Source organism: Symphodus melops, assembly GCF_947650265.1.
Source record: "Symphodus melops genome assembly, chromosome: 21".
NCBI classification, from domain to species: Eukaryota; Metazoa; Chordata; class Actinopteri; order Labriformes; family Labridae; genus Symphodus; species Symphodus melops.
Window position 1 is genome coordinate 9,744,623 of NC_136711.1, and position 21,323 is coordinate 9,765,945.

General features: G+C 41.3%; 1 long non-coding RNA gene across 2 annotated transcripts in view; it reads left to right on the top strand.

Moving 5' to 3' along the window:
* LOC306842296 overlaps positions 1–21,323 on the top strand; it is a 103,267-nt gene that overhangs the window by 10,741 nt on the left and 71,203 nt on the right. The gene's annotated exons all lie outside the window — the stretch shown is intronic.

The following is a 21,323-nucleotide window of genomic DNA, read 5'->3' on the forward strand; positions in this document are numbered from 1 at the left end:
TCCTCAACTGTATCGGCATCTCTTTCTCCCCTGAAAACCTCTCTTGTGTCTCTTCATCTATCCCATCAGCTTCCATTCTCGGTTCTCTGACAGCCAATTTCCTTTCTTTCACAAAATATTTATTTCCTTTTCATATTTCTCATATCCCTTGCCAACATCTTTTCTACATTGTCTTACCTTTTTGACGAAGTCCTTTATTCCTCTTTTCCCCTCTCTGTGTCTCCTGAACACATCAACTAACTCTGTACCTGTCATCTATTCGACACCAGAACCTTTGAAGTATGTTCCTACAGGAGTATCACAACTATGTCACCACAGGATGCACCTCTCAAAACAGACCGCTTTGAGAGAGTCATGCCAAAACCATCTCCTCTCCAGAGATGTGATTGTGTTTTTTTTTGATGGTATGTTTGTATCCTAAACCACAAGAGGTCAGAGAAACTAGTTGTATGTTTTCCTAACCGTCCAGGGACTTCAAAAACTCAAAATCTGGAGTGTGTGTGTGTGTGTGTGTGTGTGTGTGTGTGTGTGTGTGTGTGTGTGTGTGTGTGTGTGTGTGTGTGTGTGTGTGTGTGTGTGTGTGTGTGTGTGTGTGTGTGTGTGTGTGTGTGTGTGTGTGTGTGTGTGTGTGTGTGTGTGTGTGTGTGTGTGTGTGTGTGTGTGTGTGTGTGGATAAGCCACTGACTTTCCAAGCAACAGTTTTAAAAGCATTATTCTATCCAAGTGTGAAGCAGACAAGTACTGAGGGTGCTGAGAGCTTTAGCATGATAAAAGGAGATGTCTTTATTGACCTGTCCACCTCACAGAACGGATATCATTCCCTGGTGGAGCCTTCAACTGCTGTATGCAGACTTGCTGGATGTTTCCACATCTTGCAAAGGAAACATTGTCCATTTTTGAAAGGTGTTTTTAACTTTGACTGCCAGAAAAAGGTCAACGCAAACCATCCTCATACTCCTTTTTGAGCTAAGGCACCCTGTCATTGGTTGATTTAAACTCGCAGAATCAACAATGATATTCCATTACGGTTACTCTAGTGATACTCTGAAAGCAATGAGACATCACATGCTTTGCCCAATTTTATGGCCCTTTTTAGAGGGATGATGGTTATTGAGAGTGATATGGAGTGAGAGTGATACAGCCAGGGTCAGATTGAGTCCTCCTGCTCATAACAAAACATGAGAGTCATACTACAATGGGCCGATCATGATGGAGGACATTTGCTTCTAATTGACCTCCACCCTCTTGACTTGGGCCCCCCAGTCAGGCGTGGCCCATTGCCCTGAGTAACCTCTCGCAGCATCATCACATCCCACATTGCCGAATGAGAGCACTCTCCCTTTCGTTCCTTCCATTGACTCATACAGCCTTGTACCTTTGGCCTGAGCAGCAGTGGAGAGGTTTTCTTTGCTGTCTGAACTCAACCGACTGTCAAACTGCTCCCAGCTGGGACCCAGCACCATAAACTAAGGTCTGAGGAAACTTATTACCTGAAGCCCTGTTTCCCTACAGCGGTCCGGTATGGATCAGTACAGTTTGGTTCGGTAAAGCCTGATCCCATTTACGTCTCCACAGCCAACCTTGCCCTATGTGCTAGGTGGCGTATAATCCGGATGCCGATAGTCGCGTCAGCTACGTAATAGTGCAACAATGATAGCAGCTAATTGCTAACAGCTAACCCGCTAATAAATTCAACAAAGGGGAAAAATGCGACACAGTAAACAAAACCAATGATGGAAGACATTCAGCAATTCATCTACTTTTTACTTTTTTCATCTACTACTGTGTGCCGCGAGGAGAAGTTCAAACGAATAAACAATCAATTGTGTTTTTTCAACACGGCTGGGTTGTGTTTGCTGTTGTCACACGGGAAGGGATGATTCTTTCGATCAAACAATGAACTGCATCGTTAAGCTCCACCTTTTAGGGTTAGATCGATAATCTTGTCACTCCAACAGAAGGGTACCAAAAAGTAGGAAGATTAGGAAACATTCCCGGCTTTAGTCTATGGAAATGCCACAAAATGCGTTCCGTACCAAGATGAACAGAACTGAACCGCAAGGTGGAAACGGGCTTTAGATATACTTCTTGTGAATTGACATCAGATATGTTAAGCGTTGTGACGAAAAACATGGTGATTAGGCGTTAGACAAAACATCGATTCAGCAATAGCTAGTCTTCAGAATCATAATCAGCTGTATTGGACAAGGTTCAAGGTTCAAGGTTCTTTATTTGTCAAATATGCTCCATGTTAAACATACAGCACAGATGAAATTGCAATCCCCCCAACCCGCAGTGCAAACCTGCAGTGCATAAAAAGAGCACTAAAAAATAACAATGAACATGACAAATTTAAATAAAAAATAGCAATAAAAAAAGTAGCAATAAAAAAGCAATACTATAAAACAAATAACTTAACTAAAGACATTTGGGACAACAAATAACGAACGACAGACAATCGACAGACAAGGGCAAGTATGTTTAACTTTACCCTCCTATAAGCATTTTATTTTCTTTACTTTATTAATGGATTTATATAAAACTGTCATGCGATATCTACATGATTGCAGTATCACTTTATAGTAATATCAGTATAATTGGGTAAGACACAACCCTGAATTGCTCCTGCCGCTTTGTCAGTGGCGTATGAATGGGATGAGTTACTTCTGATGGTCTTCTGACACTTCTGATGTCAGAAGACTAGAAAAGCCTGATGTCAGTTCAAGCCCATTTACTATTTACAACTTGTCATGTATGACATTGTATTACGTATCATATTGGGAGTTAAATTGGGATTCCCACCCCTATTGATGATAGTGTGATAAACAAAAAAGTTCTGTTCTCGGGTACCTAAACTATTTTAGCCTTTTTCAGCTGAGGGTGTGGTTTACCAGTTTTTATCAGCATAGGTCAAGGCTGATGAAAACGACTAAAACGTGCCTTTAAGTCTTCCTTCTCCAAAAGTACACAAGTCTCTTAAGCTTTTGTTGGAGTTAAACCGTAAAAGGCATATAAGTTAACTACCCAGAATACAAATGGAGGTACTTGATATGGCATCAGAACTTCTATTTTCCACAATCAGTTAAGCTGATGTCAAACAACTCAGTGAAATTGGCCCTTTATTTGGTTTCCAAATGAGACAGGCAACCACTTCAAAGAGATTGATTACTGCTGCCAAGCATGCATGAAATCATGAGACATATTTTCGGTTGCACCTAAATTATTCCAAGCACTGCACTTTAGAGGTAAGACCTTTACTGATGGCTCTAGACTAGAGCAAGGCTGCACACACATAGACAATAATAAAGGCACACACATCCTTAGACAGCCAGACTGGCCCTACAACCCCCCCCCCCCCCCCCTTTCCTCCTCTGACTGTTTGTGTAAGGGAAGATTCAAAGTGGAAAGGGAACGAAGGGGTGTGTGTGCGTGCGCTAGGAGGTTGGTTGGGGGAATAAAAGGAAGAGAAGACGCAGCTCAAAGAAGAGAGAGAGAGTTGGTGATCTGACAGCGTTTTGATGGCCGCAGGCTGGAAACAATTTGTGGAAGGTGGGGGTTGAATTTAATACAAATTCCTCTTAGTGCAGCCATGTGTCCCGGTCGACCTCAGCTGCCCCAGCACACCTCCTTGGAAACTCACACCCTCTGACCGTCTCCCTACTCACCCACCTTTCAAGCTTTCCAGCATGCGTAGCTGTCACTCATGGCCTCCTGTCACATTCTCCTCACGCTTGATGTGTCCGTGTTTGTGTGCATAAGAAATGCAATGTTTGAAGAGAGAGGTATTCTGAGAGTCAATCATCTCACAGCTCAGAGTGACAGTCGATGGCCCCGTTGGAGGAATTGAGTTTCACAGTACCTAAAACTGTTATGTCTCAGCAGACCTCACCACCATGCAAGTTTAAGAACATAATACTGTGGCGGCTCTGCTCCTGTCATGAGGTGCTGTTACTGATCAAATGATATATTGACTTTAAACTAAACTCAGGAGTACCTGTGATTTGGAGGAAAATAGGACATTGTTTAAAGGGAATTACGTAAGTTGCAGTTGACATTCAGACGCTGTCTTACTGTTTCAACCTGTTTGCCATTTCTGCATCGTTTGTTTTCCGTTTGATCAAATTGGTAATTTGTGGTAAGGATTAAGCTAAGGTTATACTTAGCAATCATTGTTCCAAAGCAGAGCGGCCAGCTCCATCTTCATCATCCACTCTTCTCGTAAAGGAATACCCTACATTTTTCTGCACCATTGGAAAGCATGATTGACCACAATTAGGCCAATTAGAGCCAATTTTAATGACTGGGACAAATTGATGACAGGGTTTATGGAAGCAGCTGTCCTCATTTTCACCGTTTTTACTCTCATAAGCCTGGACATCAGCTTATGAGTGCAAGCCAGAAAGGTGGGGGACGTTGAGTGGAATCAACCATACATATGTGGAAGCATATACAAAGGCTGGAGTACCGTGTGTGTGTGTGTGTGTGTGTGTGTGTGTGTGTGTGTGTGTGTGTGTGTGTGTGTGTGTGTGTGTGTGTGTGTGTGTGTGTGTGTGTGTGTGTGTGTGTGTGTGTGTGTGTGTGTGTGTGTGTGTGTGTGTGTGTGTGTGTGTGTGTGTGTGTGTGTGTGTGTGTGTGTGTGTGTGTGTGTGTGTGTGTGTGTGTGTGTGTGTGTGTGTGTGTGTGTGTGTGTGTGTGTGTGTGTGTGTGTGTGTGTGTGTGTGTGTGTGTGTGTGTGTGTGTGTGTGTGTGTGTGTGTGTCCACTGCTGATCTGTAGTTACTGCGAGGCGAAGGCTGCAGGTGTCCCTGTGCCCTGTCGATTGTGAGCTGCCTCTTTTTCCCAGGAAAATGCTTTCAACTGGAGTTGGGTTACGGCAAAGGAGCGCAGACATCTGAGAGACGCAAGGAATGTCCCTCTCCATCAAAGGACAGCTTTTGGAAATTTTTATATCTGCAATTAAAAATGGAACAACAAGAGAGAAGAAGAGGGGCGAGTGCAAAGATAGTCTGAGGAGAGAGGAAAGAATGAAGGGAAGAAGTGGAGAGAATGTCAGCACCTGCTATGGCTGCATGTGCCGCTGAAGAAAAAGTCCCCAAAAAAATGTTGAGGAAGAATTCTACCACTCAAATTTGAATTGGAATGAACCTATTCATAAAAGGGAATTACCTCTCTTGACCCCAACTTTGCATGTGGTTGTAACTGTTCTGGGAAGAATTTACTCCAGGACGCAGTAGATATTTTGTTGTTCCTGTGGGATAAAACAAAATCAACACATTGCTATAATCATCTACTTTGTTTGATCTTTGCAGGATTCATTCTACAGCACTTACAGACAACAAAAGCAAGAGTTTGACATTCAGATAATGGAAAGGTCTCTCTGAACTTGAGATAGTTTGCTCGGTCAAATATCACTCCATCCGGAGTGGTCAAACTCGATGACTTCTCCATTTAATCAGCCTCTTGGTTCAGTTCATCCTCGTCGAGATAGTTATAAAAATTCAATATTTATATATCCATCTCAACAATCATGCTCCATTATTGAGCTTGTTATCAGACATCAACGTCTAAACAAGTCAATCACACGTCTGTGAAATCAAACTGTCCAATTAGGAAGCAACACTGATTGACAATCAATTTGACATGCTGTTGTGCAAATGGAATAGACAACAGGTGGAAATTATAGGCAATTAGCAAGACACCCCCAATAAAGGAGTGGTTATCCCAGACCACTTCTCAGTTCCGATACTTTCTGGCTGATGATTTGGTCACTTTTGAATGCTAGCGGTGCTTTCACTCTCGTGGTAGCATGAGATGGAGTCTACAACTGACATAAGTGGCTCAGGTAGTGCAGCTCATCCAGGTTGGCCCTGGGTTCCTCCTAATGCAAGACAATGCTAGACCCCATGTGGCTGGAGTTTGTCAGCAGTTCGTGCATGATGAAGGCATTGATGCTATGGAACGGCCCGCCCGTTCCCCAGACCTGAATCCCGTTCCTTAATCATGTCTTGCTCCATCCACCAACGCCACGATGCACCACAGACTGTCCAGGAGTTGGCAGATGCTTTAGTTCAGGTCAGGGAGGAGATCCCTCAGGAGACCATCCGCCACCTCATCAGGAGCATGCCCAGGTGTTGTAGGGAGGTCATACATGCACGTGGAGGCCACACACTACTGAGCCTCATTTTGACTTGTTTTAAGGACATTACACTAAAGTTGGATCTGCCTGTAGTGTTTTTCTACTTTAATTTTGAGTGTTACTCCAAAATCTAGACCTCCATTGGTGAATACTTTAGAATACTTAACTCGTTCAGATCTAGGATGTGTTATTTTAGTGTTCCCTTTATTTTTTGGAGCAATGTAGTTAGTTCTTCAAGTTGAGTCAAAAATAGAAATTTTGCAAAGCACTGTTTTGCCTTTAAGGGTGGCAGACAGGTCACGCTCAGTATTATTAGTATAGTATTATGATGACATTCATCACTTCCCATTGTCATGGAAAAGGCATTCCAAAGCTTAATTGGGAAAAATGTACAGGACCACAGCCATTCCTTTAATCTCCTCCTTCAGCTTCTGCCCTTACGACAAAGACACATTTATAAGGCATCGCTTGTCCTCGTTGAAAATAAATATCCTAATCACAGATTTAGGTGAAATTTGCTCTGCCAACATCAATTTCCTTTTTGAAGTCCTCGTGAAAATTTAGGGATGGGTATTGTCATTTTCAGCACTACAAAGCACATAGCCACTGAGTAAAGGCCTCCGCAAAACAGGAGTCCATTGTTTGGGGCGAAAATGGGAGTACTGTGTCTCAGGATCTATACCACCTACAGAGCAGTTCATTTCAGCCAAGTATCAACTTGTATACCGATTTGATCAAAATCTGAGATGGTGAGGTTGAGCAGATTTTGAACATTGGACCACTTGACATGGAATGACCCCATAGCACTTTATATTATTATGAAATGTTTGTTTTAAAGATGTTTTTGGTGGCCGCTATTGTAGAGCTAGGACAGAGAGAGTGAGAGTGAGAGTGAAGCTATAGATCGGATTCGAACCTCGGCCGTCCGTTTGGGGAACTGTTGCCTCTTTACATGAGTCATGTGGACTCACCACCACGCTACTAACACTTTATTGTTATTATATTATTAGTATGTTATTTATTTAAAACCTCTTCAGTATTTACTTACTTTGGAACCTGGTGCCCAGCTTATAGCGTGTGTGTGTGTGTGTTTCTTATACATTTGTTGCTTTTTTTGTGTTTGAATTTATAACCCTGTGCTTTAAGTGGTACTGTATATATTTGCACACAAGTTAAAGAAACATTTCGGTTCAGTATTTTCTGTTCTGTTCTTCTTCTCTATAGACACTCAACCATGAAAAACAATCTGTTCCATCTTTGTCACACATTAGTGCACCATAGAGCAGAGAATCTTTTGAGACATCCTCCAGGTGTACAGAATTTGGTGCCACATGTGAAATGATCAATAGGTAGTGAAATGACAATATTTTTTTGATAGTCATAAGAGGATACACACTACACTCTTTGCCATCACTGCCACACTTTGGTTTGCTTTGTTTGAGCGCAGCACATACAGTAGTGCTTTTTCACAACTCTGCCGGGGCTCGTCAAAACACACGGCGCTGTGTTTCTCCAAATTCACCGCATGACAAGCTGTCAGCTTCACCGGCGGAGATTCAGCCAGGAACTGCATACACAAGCAAGAAGGAGAAGAGAGAGAGATGGAGACTGATGAGGAAACAAATCCGATCAATAGATAAGGTTCATTTGAGAGTATAGATAAACAGGCAGCCAACGCTTAGCTAACTAATCAAAAAAGGGGATGCAGTGAGTCTGTTCGCATTTGTCTTGAAGCACAAGCTCTTAAATCCTTACATCACAGTCACGTCAAACCCCATGTAAAAGACGAATCATAGAAAAAGCATAAGGCACGTTAACAATTACAGAAATCAATTGATCATTCAACTGTGAAATCACTGAAACCGGTTATTAGCAGAAGAGACCAGGTAAAAGAAAAAGGAATTTGGAATCGAGTAAAGATATTGCACCCTGTGCATCTGTAGTTTTTACAATTTAGAGGCCCATTCCGCTCTACGGTGACCAAATAATATTTAACAAAAAATCAAGGAGTATGTGTGCAACTTAACATAAGGACAAGAGTCCACAACCTATTGATCGACCATAAGCACTCAATCAGACCAGTCTCTCTACTTCACATTTTGAGAATGAGGCATAGAAGACACTGTATACCTTTTCTGAGGCTTTTCAGCGTTTTTATTGCATTTTCTCTCTTAGCCACCTGTGCACATTTGCTTGTTATAACTACTTCAGTTTCTGAAATACAAGCTGCGATTCTTTTCTGATCAAAACAGAACATACTTTTAACAAAATGTTCACTTGCATTCTCCCCATTCACTCACTTCAAATGAGGGTTTCAATTTTGATCCAAGGAATTCATTTTTTTGAAGTTGGCAATGGAGAAGTGGTAAAACTTGGTCGATCCTGTGAGTTGGGTGTGACTATATGTTTGGCAAAGCTAGACGAGTCTCTTAATGGACTTTTTACATGCCATGTCTAAATCCTTTGCATGCTCCCTCTGTAGCTCTCTCCTTCTTTGGCCTTCCCCCTCTCTCTGTGACTTTGGGAGCCTTCAGTCGGCACATTGCGTGCGACAGTGGTGCTACAGACTTTAAAAGCACAGTCCAGGAGCAATAACATGGTTGGTACAACGTGTGCGTGTGTGTGCGTGTGCGTGTGCGTACGTGTACTTGACTGTAATACCAAGAAGGTTGCTGCACCTGTATTAAACTGGACTGTTTTTTTAATATCAGTTGGTTTACATACATGCAATATGCTCTTAAGAGACCAAACACCCGGCAATCGCTACTTTAGGTTCAGCAAATCTCTGCTTCACCTGTGACACTGACTTCCCTCGCCAGCTAACACAGGCAGCTGTGTTCCGGTGCCCTATAAACAAAATTCCTGCCTGATTTTACAATTCTTTCCTTTTCCTTGTTCCAGTCAACAAATTGTGGATTAGGAGGGGTGCTGGAGTTTTTATGGTATGATCCCTGAGGCATCCAGAGATTTGATCGCTGCCACTTTGCAAATACAAGCTATAGCTACTGTGCCAAACCAGGTAACACTTGAGCTAGTTAATCTAAAAGATACAAGAGGCACACTATTTGTGACTGCGTTCATATTGTCAAAGGAGCTGGTTTAATAACGCGAACGCCTAGTTATATTGGCCACCAGCTTTTCATACTTATGCATGACAGGGGCTACAGGTATATGACCCTCTTTTGCAGTATTCTGTGTATTAGAGCATACATTTATGTTTATCTATTTAAATGTTTTGCACTGTGTGATTTTCTTCTGCTATCCTGCTTCGCTGCTGTAACACTGTAAATTGCTCCCCTTGCGAGATAAAGGATTATCTTAATTTATCTTGATTAGTATCAACTGAAAGGCCATTGAACATGATTTTGATGAACATTCAAGGGAAGAATATTGATTGTCTAGAGACCCGCTGTGATGCTACAGTGGTGCCTTTTTATTACACATTTTTTGTGGGGGGAAGCAGGAAGTCCCTTTGGACGCTATAAAGCTTGCTCATATAAAGGGGTAATCCCCAGATAATTACAGGTGGGCTGCTCTATATACAGACTAAGCCTAAAGGGGAGGCACCACCACCCCAGGTCAACCCCCCCCCCCCAAACCAAACTTCCCTTACCCAAAGCATGGATGATAAAACACTAATAGGGTGAGGCCAGCACACCATTGCCAGCAGTTTGATTCCCGACTGTGTTGGTTTAGAAACTGAGCCTTAACAGGTGGATTTTTAAGAGTTCCAACAAACTGTTTTCAATTTAAGAACTTTTTTACAGTGCAAACGTAAATCAACAGCATTATGAAGAATGACGTAGACACTGAAGTCATTCCATTTATTTATTTATTTATTTTGCAGATTAGGGGTTAGGAAAAGAATGTGATGCTTGTGGTTTGACCCAGAAGCTGCAGACACAGATTCCACAGTCAGTGGTTTAACCTCTTCTACTAATAGTGTTTCTTCTCCACTTTCTCATTCCAGACTTCCTCAAATGGTCACCAGTAGAATTACGACCCAACCAGTATAGAGCAAACACTGTCACCTGAAACATTTGGAGCCAATGTTACTTTGAGATACAATTTAATGTGTGGTTTATTTTGCAAATTTGAGACAAAAGACTGTTTTATTACTGACTTATATGTCTCGGGCAGATCACAACATGAAATAAATGACAGAGAAAAAGAAAATAAAGCAAGAGACCCTTGCATGAATATTGACCATTGACTGTATAAAAAGATGGACGACACAACGGCTCAATGAAAGTGAAGACAACATATTTGGGGCTCCCCCAACTGACTGGCTGTGGTAAAGGGCTTAATCTCCCTTGTCTTTGTTGACATATGTGACATGAGGCAGACTTTAAATCAAAATGTATGTCCATTTCCTCTTACAACTGATGTCTGTTGTGTGCCTCATTTTTTTTGTGAAGTTTAAAAACTGTAAGGCACATAAGTGCCCACCTTTCCTAGTGTTTGGGTATTGTAATTACAAGTTTAAATCGATCGAATTTGTATTAAAACATTAGTTGCATTTACATTGAGAGAAATTATATAGCAATGTTTATCGTTAATGTTTTATCTCCATAGTTCAATATGTTTTGAATAGCGGGAGGGACAGGATGCAGGTACAGCTGAGTGTTACTCCTACTATACTTAATATAAACTTAATTGTGATTACTCACTTACAGTGTATATTTATACAAATGGTGCTGTTTAAGGCTATAAAAATGCAACCTATTTAACATAATGCTTTACATCAGGGTTACTGTATATACCTGTCCAGTGCATTAACAATACAGTACAGTGAGAGGAGAGAGAGGGAGAGAACAGGAGGTAATGACTGCCAGTTTGGTTTGTGGCTGGTAGAAAAGTCACTTACAGTAGAGACCACTTCATTTTTCTCTTGCTGGTCGACACCTGATACTTTTTGCATTAACCGGCCTGTCCACATCAGGAATTAGTTTGTGAGCAGATGCATTTTTATGTCATTTAGATTTGTTTGAGATTTTTTGTGTGCCAGCTGGCTGCGCAGTTTAAACTTGTTTTACATAGAAGGCCTGCTCACTTAAATATTCAAATATGCAGATTGCCCTTAATGCAAACACTGTTATCTTCTGCTCATTCAATGTCAGGCATTATAAAATGATTCCAAACAAACAGACTAACCACAAAACTGTGTGTCAATTTGTGTTGTTTGATGCAGGTTTGGGAGACCTTGTTGCAATACAAGAGATAACTTTTGTCAAACAACATGGGCACTACTGTGCTGTTGTTGTCTTGAAATTTCTGTTGAGGAACTATACTATATTTCTGTTGAGGTTCTACAATTCACAGATGCTTAAGCGACGTACATCAGAGAAGTACAACCAAAGCAAGGCTCGAGAGAACTCTGCACATATGTGGCATATTCAGAACTTGTACACATGTTGACAACGTGATAAATAATGCAAACAGGTATCGCTGCAAATTGATTTACAGAAACAGCGGTGTGGTTAACTGCAACCATTAGTCAAAGTACCACTGCACTAGTGTACACTTATACAGAATAATAGACCAATATGTGACTTTAATGCTTCATTAAGCATGCAAACCAATCATTGTCTCTTGACAGGAAGGTCGAGGGTTCGATCCCCAGCTGAGCATTATGTCTGATGTGTCCTTGGGCAAGACACTTGACCCTGAATGGCTCCCACTGCTTCGGTGTCGGTCTATGACTTACTTCTGATGGATGATACTACATAGCAACCCATGGCATCAGTGTGTTAAAGGGTATGAATGGGTAGGTGTGACCTGCAGTGTAAAAGCACTTTGAGTAGTCAGAAGACTAGACTAGCGTTATTTAAGCTCATGTCCATTTACCATATAGTTTGCTGTTCCCCGCTAGCATTTGGGAGTCCTTACTGTGTTAACAGACAGTACCTGATTTATATTTCCAAGCAGGTTTTGCTTATTGTCTGATTAAAGCATCATGTGATATGAACTTTTTGGCAAGTGCAGATGAAACCAAAATAATGAGTGTGACTGAAGTGTTTACCAAAATAAAAACTGCTTCAGTAAAACTTGTTAAAAAGGTCAAAACATGAAATTAGTTCATTAACTTATGGAACCATATTCCAATATCATTTCAGATAACATTTCAGCAGTGTATTACTCGTACAAAAACATTGAGGATTCAGAGGGCAGTTGTGGGAGCATGGTATTCCCTAAAAACACTGGAGGCCAAGTGAAATTGAGCCTAATTCCCTGGAATGCCGCTTCCGTCTGGACATGTCGATAAAAATACAGCTTATTGTGATAGTGGGGTTCAACCCCCTGGTAGAGTAATGAAAAGAAAACTGGCAGAGCTCCCAATGGGAAAAGCTCACCTTCCACCCTGCTGGCCATTTGCAACATAACTGTAAGAAGCCATACCTGTGGGGTTGGGGGTTGGGGTTAGAAGTATGTGTTTCTTTGTGCTTGTTGTGTCTGTTTGCAAGGTTTTGTGAACTCGTGCATTCTGTCAGAATGTTAAGCTGCATACAAACATGTACTTATCCAGTGTCAAGTGGAAGGAAAGCTATGAGGGAAAGTGAATGAAGGGTTTGGAACCACAACAGGTATTTAAATTAAATACAGTAACTATGCAGCTGTGTGTTGGCGGTAAGAGTTGGCAGAGCTAAGTCACTTACTGAATTAATCATCAGATTATCAGAATCCGACTCATCAAATTTCACCTTTAACAGCACACAAAGACTGAATAAATGGTGATTAAGAGAAGTTAAGTTTCTATGAGCTCGATATAACAGAGATGAATGTGAGCCATCTAACAATCAAAAATTCAAAAAGTAAGACAGGCCACTGCACAGGTTACTAGGCCTAAAAGCTTTACGAGCCAGGTCAGGTGTGCCTCTGTGAAGGCTCTTTACAAGACATTTAATGAGACTGTCTGGGACTGACGAATGGCAAATGCATACTTGCACATGCGGATCAACCAAAATCATAGTTTCGACCTGGAACTCTAACCACTGGCTGTATAACGACAAATCTTTTCAGTTTACTTAAGGAAACTGCTTGTACAAAGATAGGCCTAGTCTTCTACATTGTCTTTTTGGATGTTTTTTTTTTTTTGAAGGTCACAAGACTTCAGCTTTCTCAACCATTGGTGTACTACTGAGCTCTAAGGCCTACATTGGCATGGAACATTATCTTCTAACATAAGTGATTCTGTTGTCTGTCTGGGGCAATAAGGGGTCAAGACACACTCTTTAAAGCAACCAAGCTTGGAAATAATGCATTGACATAACCTCATCTGGACACTTTCAGATGAGCCAATCAGAATGAGTCTGTGATCTAATCAAGAGCCAGATAAGACTGAGCCAATCAGGTGCCAGAACACAGGTTTTGTGCCTTCGCTTTCAACTTCATTAAACATTATGCTAACGTTGCCACAACACTCGAGCAGCAATTGAAGAGTCAGTAGTTCATACTAAGCAGACTAAGCAGCAGGAGCCACAGGGTGTATTGGAATGCAGGCTTTCTGTATGTTTGGACTGCTGCAGCTGGGCTCAGCCACAGGTATGTACGAGGCTGTGAGTTGGAATACTCCTAACGGGTGGAGGTCTATGCCATCTGCAGCCAGGCTGTGCTCTCTACCGTGGGAGAAAAGCTGAGGGATAGACACAGCAGCTAGCACAGTGGTAGAGGATGTCAGGATAAATAGACAGCAAGAGCAAGAGAGGGGATTCCTTTGGCTGGATCGAGGCTGAAGGATTGACAGTTGGGAGGGAGTTGTTTTGGGATGAAAGTTAGCTTTTGGGCTTGACACTCAGTAGAATTTTAAATATATTAAGACTGACTCCTGACTGTACAATAGAAAAATTATCAAATGCACAATAATTGCACTGCTGATCTGGACTTCCAATTTACGCTGATGAATAATGTTACCTATAATACCCCATTTTCTCCACCTCCCAGGTATAACAGTGAGACCTGCACGCATGTGTTACTTTTAATCTTTTTGGGGGGTGGGGGGCATGCTGTGGGGGTTTCCAGGTGGTCCCTTAATGAAATCCAGATGGTTGCAGTTATAAAAAAAGAAAAGAAAATCACAGATATTATAGTCACCTGGATAATGGAATGGGGTTATACAGTGAATCTTTTATTTTGAGGGGGAATCCTAAGTGTACTAGGATAAGACAGGACTCTTAATAAATGTCAACAATTTTTTAATGGTATATTCTGTTGGAATTATTAAAGCAAATATTGGGTCATAACAAAATAAGTATTTAAAAGGCAATTTATGATTACTTTTAACTACTTTCAATCTTGGCTCTGAAAATGATGCAACACTCCTAAATAGTAATAAGAGATGCACACATTCTAAAACACTTATATTACCTTCACTTCATAACTCGAATTACTAGGTCAGCATCAGTACCCTCCAAAGTGCTTGAGTCGATTAAACTCCACAGTAGGGCATGCTTACCACCGCTGAAAAGTCATAACCACAGTAGTTATTCTAGGGTCGGTGTTAGCAATATTGTAGCTCAACACCTTCTAATTACTGTCAGCCTATTGCGGCTCACTAAGGCTGTGTAACCTGATACCTCAATTCACACCACAATCCTACGGGTCTTAAGGGACTTTTCAAAAGGTGTCCTGTAATTGATTCCCACTGACTGTCAGCCTAAGCGTAGTTGTAAGATGTGTCGTAAAATAAACAAAGAATGAAGAGCAGGTCTCATTGAAGTGTAGGACAGGCCAGAGACTAATGGAGTTTCTGGCATTTATTGATATTGTAATTATGAAAGTAAGAGTGGCTTGTTTCATTTCAAGCTTGCCAATTTCTGAAGGTAAAGTATGTATAAACTTTTTTAGGAAAGAAGAACTTAAAAACAAAATTGTTCTTTCTATCTTTAATGCTTTTTCCAGTTCTATGTTCTCAAACAAATTAATCCACATTTGTCTGTTTTTATTTACACAGAGCTTCAGGAATCTCTTACAGTCCAGTGAACCTATGAAGACCTCTCACTTGTTTGTTATTAAATCTGCTTTTTGTGTGGTACGACAGCCTCCCTCCCTTTTCCCAATAACCCTCTCCTCACCTCAGCCTTGAAATAATAATCATAACTTTGTCATAGCACCCTGGCACCGTAGCCCCCTGAACAAGAGGCCCAGGAGCTTGGGTCCCAGGGATAACTGTCATTTGTAGGTTTCTAGCGCTTCAGCACAGGGGATATAGTTGGATTCAGGAGTTAAGTGCTTCTTCATGATGCTATGCTCGGGTGTGCTGTGTTTTTGATTATGCCAAAAGCTGCTTCATCTCTTGTTGAAATGACCTTCTTGTGTCAGTGGGCTATGTAAACACCGAGCCTTCACATATGAACATCAGTATTGACGTTCCACAGCAAAGGCATTAGGGAAAAGTAAATATAAAGCCTAAAGGTCACGTAAAAGAGCACACTGGTTCGATTAAAGTGGAGTATTATTGTTGCAAATAAGGACTTTTTAAGTATACAAAAGCGATAAAAAGAGTATTTTGTAATTCTTAAAAAAAAAAAGAAATGACAGAGAAGCCCATCTTAGAGTTAAAATTGCTTCCATGGGGTTTTTCCCAGTCTCAATTCCCTATCTTGGGTTTCTGGGACGGCAAAGGCAGGTGCAGACTCAGGTGGAGCAATACTGAAAGAGTCTCTCTTTTGCTTCTTACTGGCAGTATCAGAATATTATTGCACACGTTTTTTGTAGCAATGTTTGTACACCTGCATTCTGTTGTTTTCTTTAAGTGTACGTCTTGCTGTTCATTAAGTTATTTAAAAGCAAACATCTTTATCTCCTCTTCATATCACATACAAATTGGGACTTTAGATAGCACAAATATTGCAGATGTCAGAAGTGACGCTCGAGGCAAACCTCAACTATGACAGTCGAAACCACAAGGAAAACATGTTTTTAATCATACTCAGTGTAAAATTCAAGTAATTTTTTTTCAGCTCCACTGAACAATATAATGGAAATAATTATATTTCCATTATATTGGAGTCATTTTGGAGTAAAGCTTCCCGGACACAAGGGTGAGGTCTCCTATATTTGAAAGAGGAAAGATTTGCGTCGTTATGCAGCCAGTGGTTATGAGTTTCTGGTCTATGGCACTGCTGTGGATCATTTCCAGTTACTCGTGTTTGCCCAATGAGGTACTTTTTCTTCCTCTTTAATGAATGAATGTTTTACCAACACGCCACACTACTCCAAAGCCCGTCAATGTTTTTTAAGCATAACCAATTCATTACCTTCACTAAGAAGTAAAGAGAAGAAGCCCTATATAATGCCAGGATGGCTCTATAGTGTGTTACTGAACACTCATCTTCCATGTTGTGTGCTTTTGAACAACAGGTCTCAGATGGCGTTGGTAATACCACCCTGAGGTTACAGTGCCAAAATAAAACATAACGGCTTTCTTGTTTGTGGCGTTGTTCTACCACATGCAGCCACTGCTTGTGTTGCAGTGGCCAACATTTGGCTTCAGCCTTTACAGCTCAAGAAACAGGAGTAGAGGACAGGAAATGTGGTTTCCTCTGGTTTTACAGCACCATGGCAGGTCTTGGGTCCTGTACAGCCTTGCCAGCCACTGAACTGTGACACACAATCATAGGAATTTGTTGTTTAAAACATGACTTGTTGAAGCCTCAATTACTTAAATGTTGGTGTACTGGAGTGTTTTGCAACTGCAGGGATTTTTTTATTTCTGTGCATGAATGCTTTTTGAACGTTTTTTATTTTAAGCCAACAACCCTTCAGTTCACTAGTCAAGTCTTTTTGGCCTCTATTTTTGCTTTACTATGACTAAAATCCACACAGCATGGCATCGTTATTCTATTGCACCCTCTCTGCCATGAAAACCAGTCCTCAGCCTTACCACTAGCCAGCAAGGTGTTTTATTGGCCCGCGGGTGCTGCTGCCGAGTGGCATCTGTCATCAGAACATGCCTGTGCGCTACGCCAAGGTGAGTTTATTTGGTTTGATACGTGGTGCACTGCCCGTATTTTCACAGGTGCCTGTACTGTTGAACCAAGAGCCTGATTCCTGCTTTCCCTGGCAGACACAAGGACTCGGTTGTCCAGAACTTCCTTAGAGGGACAGTTGGAGAAACAGTGCCCCTGCATAGAAAAGGTACCCCATAAAAATTTCTTCTCTGAAAATCTCATCTGTAATTTGGGGTCTGAGTAATTGTATTCCCAAATGAACATGGTACACATATTAATGAGAGGCTTTACTTTGAATGTATTAAACTGCTTAGGTTGCTTGTGGGCCACAGTGCATTCATTTTGTCAGATACTGCAGCACAGTGTGACATCAGTTTAAATTGTAACCAAAACTGTGTAGACTAGAATTTATTGAGGCAGTGAAGGATTTAGCATCAAGACTGTCAAAAACTTGTAGGTAAACCGACATGGATCCAGTCCTTGGATCCCTGGCCCGCTGACTTTTTTTTAACTTTACATAAACATATTAAAGTGCAAATATCCGTGGCCGATTTTAACACAGTGGTGGAATAACAGTCCACGAGTCATCATTGGCTCTCTGGGTAAAGTGTCCTCATAGCAGAACAACATCCTGGTGAGCAGCTGCAGTCAAGTCATGCAGGGCACAAATCTGCAACTGGGCTAAGCTTTCCTAGATTGGCAGAGAACAGCCTTCTTTCTGTTTTCCATGTAACAAAAGGGTGCTGTCTGGATGCGGCTTCATTTATCTCTGTTAAGAATGAAAGTACCTTCATGCTTCAAATAACTGCTTTTCAATCTCGAACACCAGCTCAAACCTCCTTCCATAGACCCTCCGTATATTGTGTGACGGCCCCTTCTTATTGGTCACTCCTAAGTGAATGGCAGAACAGAAGCCAGAACACATTAACCTAAGGAACCAGTGTCCCTCAAAATCTTACCTGGTACGTTTACGTTTACTCTACCATTGACAGGAAAAGTTCCTTGTCTTCACAAAACCTTCAAACCACCTTAGGTTTGCTGCCCCTTCCTCCCCTCTTGTACTCATCCATTCTTCATGTCACTCTATAATCACTTTCCTTCCCCCTCCTCAACCTTTTCTCTTTAACCCTGTTTGCCCTTTCTTGTTTTAAACCCTCCGCATTCTTTCATTGTCCATCGGTCTTCACAGATAAGTAGGCATCCCTCACCTTTCACATAACATCACATGGTAGCAATCAGAGTGGGCTTTGGCAGACAAATTAGGGCAGTTAATGTAGACCGGAGATCAGTGCAGAGGCGGAGAAGCTGGTGCTAAATGCCAACAGATGGGGCCTGAAGTGGATCGGCCAAGCCTATTGCAGTACGGTACAGTATAGCCTTGGGTGAAGACGTGACAGAAGGCTTCATCCTTCAGAAAACAAGAGCATTCTTACTAGGTCTAGTTTTTTTTGGCAACAATTGAATACTTCAGAGCATGAAAAATTGTGGAAAGGGAATATGAACACTCTGACAATGGGTTTTCATGGAAAGCTATTGAATCAGGATACTATCAAAAATCAAACTCTGTCCAGATCAAGATATTCTTTTGAAAATGCTCTCAGACTTATTGTCAATACTATCACTCCCTGGCTCTTACAACACAACATGTTCTTCTCTGCTCATTTATTGAAGAAACTACATGTATGTATTCCAAAAAAGAGTCTGATTTGTTTGAAACAAAGCTTGCCTGTTAGTTCACTGCTGAAATATGCATATTTAATCAAATGTTTGGCAGAGACAACCTGTGCAGCAGAAAGCCAACTTAGCATAGATTCTCCTGAAATGGCACAACTTCAACAATCATCTGTCATCACTTGTAAAATATAAATTAATAATGTTTTCTAACTGTAAGTGCATTTGACATGTTAAGTGAAGGACTCTTTGTACATCGTTCAGTGAGTATTTCCTTTGATTATAAATTCAATTAATCGTTGTTGATAATGTATTTGCCTTATGAAAATGATTAATAGACTTTGATGCAAGTTGGACTGGATCTGGTGTACAAAGTGTTATTTAAAGACTGTGATCTGAAAGATCGTTTTGACATTTTTCGACCCTTACTGTAAGTCTCAGCAAAATCCAACTTTCTCTTTTTGTTGGGGATAGGGTTAAGTTTGGGTTTCAGTACTTATGGTTGGAAGCCTGCCCCACTGGCTTTATTCCGAATTAGCCTGTCACAATCCAGTAGAGCATTCTCAACCAATGACTATGCCGCAAAATCTTGAAGTTGCATAATTACACTGCCTTAAGGCAAGGGTTATAATTTCTAAGACAAAACCATAGCAATGTGACCTAATGAGTGAGTCAACTCACAAAGCGCTCATGCTAAATTTGTCAGTGTAATTTCTTCTGTTACAATACACCTTAAGTGATTATGTTAATATATAAGCAAAACACATGTATACACACACACAAACACACACGCACACACGCACACACACACACACACACACACACACACACACACACACACACACACACACACACAATCACACACATTCCTCTTATGTTACAAGCTTTGAAGAGGCAGACTCATCCCCATTTTCAACAGTACCCAATCAAACACAAAGCTGAGGGGCGGATTAGGAGCAGTCTTGTGCTGCACAATGCTCCTATCAGGGACCACACTAGTTTTAAATTACCCCCTATCCCTTGCTCATTTTCAATCACTCACTGGCCCAATAAAGTTTGTTTCACCAATAAAAAAGACCAACAAAGGAACACTGAATCCCAGTTTTGTGCAACAGAGGTCCCTTACAATCCTTAACACTGTGTGTTTCTGTCTGGAAAATTGTCTGCAAGTATCATTGATGGGTTTGTCTCTCAAGAGTGGAAAAAGAAGACAATTCTATTTTGGGAAATGGTCCTTTTTAGAATGATGAAAAAATGGATAGATGGAGATATTGAAGGATGACAGATGTGCATACAGAGGTGTGGTCATTGTCATGCATGTTGTCAGTTCTAGAGGGAGGGGTGTCTCTTCGGACGGCAGCTGGTTTCACTCAAAGAAAAGACATGCAGCAGAGAGAGAAAGATCAGACCCTCACCTCTGAATATTTATGATCCTGGTCCACACAGATTTCTCGCCACATTTTTTGTGGTTTCCAAAAGGGGGGGTTGCAGTACTGGGTGACCCACACACACACACTCAGTGACTCATAAGAATGTTCACAGACACATTCAGATATTCACACGTGCATCCACTGTTGCTGAGGGGGAACTAGATTGTGAATAAAAAGGTGAATAACTAGAATCATCATTAGACTGGAAAGTTGTGAATGTGGCAAGAAATAGAAAAAGTACATTTGGAAAAAGAAGGGATCTAGAAGACAGACCCCCCCACACACACACACACACATGCACACACTAAGAACCCATGCTGGAAAACTCCGTTGTTGAGCTTTGAAGCAAAGTGGTAATGAGGCTCCATTTAAAGCCAATGAAGCCGCTTTGGCAGCTTATGAAAGCACAATTGGTAAGCCCCCCTCGTCTACCGCTGGGTGGTGCGTGTTTGTGTGGATGTGTGTGTGAATGTCAGAAGGATAGGGAGGGGGAAGAATTGACAGTATTTGGCTGGATCTGCGTTGCTCTTTTTCAACACTTTAGCAGCAGATCTCTCTCAGACGAGTCACTCTCCAGAGCTTTTCTTTGCAAACTTTGAAGTGGTTTTCAAAACACACCTAAAGAGTTATCATTGTACACAGGGCATTATCTATCCGGGCCATTATTGGCAAGGACCTTGCGATACATTGTGTATCATGATGAGTGGGTCACAATATGATACGTTTTACGATGCATTATAAAACATGGGTCATGGTAGGATACATATCAAGAGAGATGGGTCACGATATGAATGAGTCATGATACATGATCATACTACTAGGTTTCTAATGATACAAAGCTTTATGCAAATAGATGAAGTTTCCCTTTAAGTATTGCCTGCATGTGAGATCAACTGTAAAAATAGGAAAACAATTCAGTCTTTTAAAAATATTTTTAAGGTTTTTCGCAGATTTGTGTGTGTGTGTGTGTGTGTGTGTGTGTGTGTGTGTGTGTGTGTGTGGCTAGCTAGCTAGCTAGCCTCTCAAAGGCTTGATGGCCATGCCTGGGGAGATTAATGATAAATGGTCGCTTTCCTGTAATTTAGCTTTAGGAGGATGGATGGAGCTGGCTGTTTAGTTAGCGGGTGGGGAGATGAGG